Genomic DNA, 5,093 nt, shown 5'->3' on the forward strand with positions numbered 1-5,093 from the left:
TAATATATCGCACTGCTATTACAATAGTGTTGTAACTTTAAATATGTTGAATCAAGATAATACTATTTCGGAACGTAACATTTTAAACTGTCTACGTCATTACAAACGTCTCACGTCGCCGCCGTTAGAATATTTTGACAAACAATAAAAAATATCTATTTAACTCAAAACGAGATAAACTTTTTGTGAGTTATTTCTGGACAAAACAGTCGTTACTAAAAATATGAAATTTTTTCTTTCCTTTTATATTTAAACGACTTCAAAAAAAGGAGGAGTTTCTCAATTCGACTATGTTTATTTTGTACGTATGTTACGCGAAAACTTCGGCATTTCTGAACCGATGTTGATGATTCTTTTTTTTGTTGGAAAGAGGATACCTCACAAGTGGTTAACTTTGAACAAAATATTCCACCTCTAAGGGTGGCAAACTAAGGGATGAATGACTGTTGAGGTCGGTTTGTTTAGTGCTCTGTACTGAGAATATATTATTAAATATATTTACACGTAGGAAATTGTTTAGATGTCTGTAATAAACTTTAACCTACATAAATTTTAAATTTAACTTATATTTTAATGATTTTTCACGAGAAGTGAGTAATTTGTTTTTCACCGATTCTAAAAACACACTTTTTGACTTAATGCACCATTATCTTAACAGTGCTGTAACATAGTATAAAGCTTTTATATAAATAAAATAATCAAAATCTAGATAACGTCTAAAATACATTAAAATATTCGCCTTAATTTAGACCGCAGTGCTAAAATAGAATAAAACTCAAATGCAAGCGATGATTTAGCTCCAAACTTGTAATTTACATGAAAATACCGGTTTCAATATCTGACTAAATACAAGTTTTATTAGGGCATTTTTTTATTAGTATTAATGCTAGTAACAATCGCGAAAACCTAAGACTAAATGTATTGCATGTCAAACAAAAATGACTTTATTTAACATGCAATACAGTAAAATAAAAAGAAAATATACATTAATAATAGGCAGACATGTGAATTATCTACGATTCGTCTACAAAGAACTGTGAAGCACATTGTCCTAGAAGGTATTCGACGATAGCCATTAAAATACAATGAAAATTCACGAACAATACCTACACGTAAAGCACAAATCATAAAATACCTGCAGCCCCGGATTTCTGGCACAAAAACACTGGGGAATCCAACTTGTATATTGGAAGAATAAATTATTGCACGAAATTTGAAAGTCGTAAAAAAAGTTGTTCGTTTAGAAGTGTAGAAAACGCGGTTTTAGTCGACTTCGTACACATTCTGTAGACAAACATGAAATATGTAATAAATAGTAGGCAAAGAGAGTGATTCTATGTCTTCGCTTCGGCTTTTATTTTTACTTACGCAGTTCGGAACTAATTTAGTTTCTATTTTATTCCACTTTCGATCTTTATTATTTTTTGTAACAGTAGAGCTCCTTGTGAAAAAGTTCGTCCAGGGAAGTACTGCCACCTTACCGGTTTCTGCCGCTAAGCAGTAATGTGCGCTTTACTGCATTCGGGATTTGAAGGGTAAGCTGGTAAAATTACAGGCACTTGAGGCTTATGTCGCAGTATGGCCAGCGCAGTGGCAGTTCCCATCAGATCTTAATTTTTTAAAGCGCTGAGTGGCACTGCAACTGTTAGGGACAGGTGTGTCGCTTACCACTCCGCCATATCGTAGCTAAGCGTGTGCAAATGCATTACTTTTTTATTGTAACCGAAACTAGAATACACACCCCGAAGAGTTTCGAGTCATTTTATTTGCTGAATCCATAGTAATAAAGTATTAATACTAATTAATAGGCAGCACATTGATATATGTAATTTGAAATACATTTTTTTTTTAGACTTTTGAAATCATACAACCACGTAAGTACTTATGCTGTTTTGTTGTTTATCAGATTAGAAATATATTATTCTACACTCGATAGTGGGTAAGAATAATTATAACTTTTGTATGAAAAAGACCGACTTCTAAAGTTTGTGGATGTATTTGATAAGTTTTATATTGAAACCGGTTAGCGGAAAGTAGGCGAAATCCAATACACCGGATCCATCCTCTAATTGGCCACCCTTAGAGTACCCCACCAAAATTAGGTACATAAAATTAACACAAAAAATTTACTACAGTTAAAAATACAGTTGAATTGAAAAACTCTTTTTTTGAAGTCGGTAAAAACGCTAATCAGAGTTGTTTTGTTAGTGTTATTTCCGAAAAAGTAATCTAAGCTACATAGAACAATAACTTTCGAAGGCGTATTTCATTTCAGGATACGTTATGAGGAATATCAATTGCCTGTCTACATGTACATAGACTGTAATAAACCTGTTTCCTATTACCTTGTAATAAAGTTCCTTAGCTCGAAAATGAGCAATTTCAGAGCATGACAGATGTAGGTGTCACGAGCCGCATCCATCTTTCACTGCAATAAGGGTCTAATATCCATAAGCGATAAATTCTACACAGGTGCCGATAATAACCATGATTTTTCGTGATACCAAGATTAAATTAATTTGTGATTAATTTGGAACCCTTATTTACCTAACATAAATCTCAAACGAAATTCGAATTTATAATATTTTTCTTGATATTTATTGGCGCGCCTCACGCATCGCCTTTTAAGTTAAAAAAGTGTAATACTCACGAAATAGTGAGTTAAAAATCGTTTCTCAAACTTCATGTTGTTTGCAATCATGTAAGTACCGAAGTCACTGAAATAGTAAACAATAGAATAGAAGGGGACACAGTCATGGCGCTCTAAAACTGTCGTACAACAGGAAAAGTGCCTCAAAGTAATTCTAAACCTACGACACGGAGTCAATTGCAAACCTTTTTTCATGAAACAACATATGCTTACCCTTCCATACTTATACATTTTTGAAATACCAATATTTATATGAAATATAATCCTTTTGGAACATGTTACAAGTGAACGTAGGCAAGATAAACTGAAACTTCCCCCGCCTAAACTTACCATATTTAAAAATAGCCCATATTACAGTCAATAGCAATATACAATAAGATCCCACGCTATATACAACTTGAGAAAAAAATTAAAAAGTCATTGATAAATTTGAAGTCCCTCCTCATACAAAAGTGCTATTACTCAAGAAGCGATAAAAAGATATAATGTCCCTAAATTAATTCGCCGTTAGTAATAATAATTAGTACACAAGTTCATTGGTTTATTGAGAGTTTGTTTATTCAGATATTTATTATTTAATAATTTTGTTGTGTAATTTTAATTTATATTTTTTGTTTTTGTTTATTACCTTGATTATTCCCTATGTTTAATTTTTAGCTACAACCTTGCATATATTGTAAATTTTAATACGTACTGTACATGATTGCTAATAAATAAATACTGAAATACTGAATATTTACGTGTTACGTATGGCGTCTCAATATAGCAATATTTCTCGATTACATAAACTAATCTCGCAACCCTGACAAGTACATTATTTTCCTATTACACAACTCAGCGTGTCTTCTGCAGGTAATAAATAGGGCCGTAGTTCAAACCCATTTCCTAAAATTACATCCAATAACGTCGTAACGGTTATAATGTCGCTATAACGCAGAAACCAGGGCTGGATCGTTATTTATTACCAGGTGAACATCTCAAATAGTTCAAATAGCTTCAAATGTATCCGAATAGTATACCGTATTTGATACGTCCTCGTAAATTTTCCAATGTGTCGATTTGATCTCATTTATATTCAATCTGTATCATTGGCAGTTGACGTTATAGAAGATTTCATTGTTGCCGAAATTGAAATATTTATTCTGGTATTGAAACCGGTATTTTCACGTAGGTGAAAAGTTTGAAGCTAGATCATTGAAGAAGCTAGTGCATTTGAGTTTAGGGTGTCTACTTAGACATTGCGATCTAAATTAAGGCAGATATTTTAATAATAATAACTTTATTGATGGCCCTTACAAACACTATAGAAATAATTACGTAAGTGATTATTGATTGAGTGCTGACCAGTCAGGCAACATCCAGACCCCATAAAGGGATTTAATCTGTGTTAGCGGATAGTACGGTTGCCGCCACGGCTTTACGAGTAAACTAAAATGAACTCTGTAGTCCCAAAACCAATACAATAAAACTATCCATTTGGGACCCTGAAAAGGATAAAGATAATTAATATAGGGTAGTATTTAACCGCTGACCAGAAAAGCAAGTTTTTTCACAACTAAATATGCCACTTCCCCAACAAAAGTACTGATTGCACATCAAAATATGTACATGAAAAGAAAATTAATTCAACATTATGTACTAAACTTAATGCATAACATTTATCGCGGTACATCAGTCTATCGGAATGAAACACCATTTTATTTGACATAATGGTCTAATTGTACAATTTGTTCAAAACAATAAGATCGACAAAAAAATTGTTTTGCACTCGAGCATTACTCGGGCATATTGCACCAAACTCAAGGTTGTATGTGAAAGAGATAAAAAGTCCCGATTATTTTCAGGAAATCAGATGACATTCTTGAAATAATGTGTGTTATTCGTTATACCATAAATATATTCGTTGTATGTGATTCATTGTATAAACGACGATATATTGTGGAGCAACTTTTAAGAAAAATTACGGTAATTTTGTTAAAAGAATTGTTATTTCGTTTACAGTTAATTTAAATTTATGTGCAATCAGTATTTTTGTTATGTAAAGCATATTTCTGTTAATAAATGAACACTTTCGTTGTACTCTGAGAAATTAGCAGAGGTAGAGGTCTAGTTTTGGTACATGTTTTTAAATTATTTTTGATACTAGTTTGTTAGACAGCTCTTTTATTTGTAGTGAAATATTTTTAGATGTGAAAGTTATTTGAATAATGAACATAATTTTATATGCATTAAGTTTTCTGATATGCACTTAAATATTTCCCATTAATATATCTAAAGCTTATCTAATTTTGGCTTTTTTTATGATGTTAAGTGACGGGACGAACAAGTCTTGCACATGGTGGTAAGCGACACGACTGTCCATAGCAGTTGTAGTGTCACTCACGAGCTTTGAATCGCAGAGATCTGAGGGGCACTGCCGCAGCGCCCGTCCCTATGAGACATA

Source organism: Hyposmocoma kahamanoa, unplaced genomic scaffold, assembly GCF_003589595.1.
Source record: "Hyposmocoma kahamanoa isolate Upper Pololo Valley unplaced genomic scaffold, ASM358959v1 66, whole genome shotgun sequence".
NCBI lineage: Eukaryota > Metazoa > Arthropoda > Insecta > Lepidoptera > Cosmopterigidae > Hyposmocoma > Hyposmocoma kahamanoa.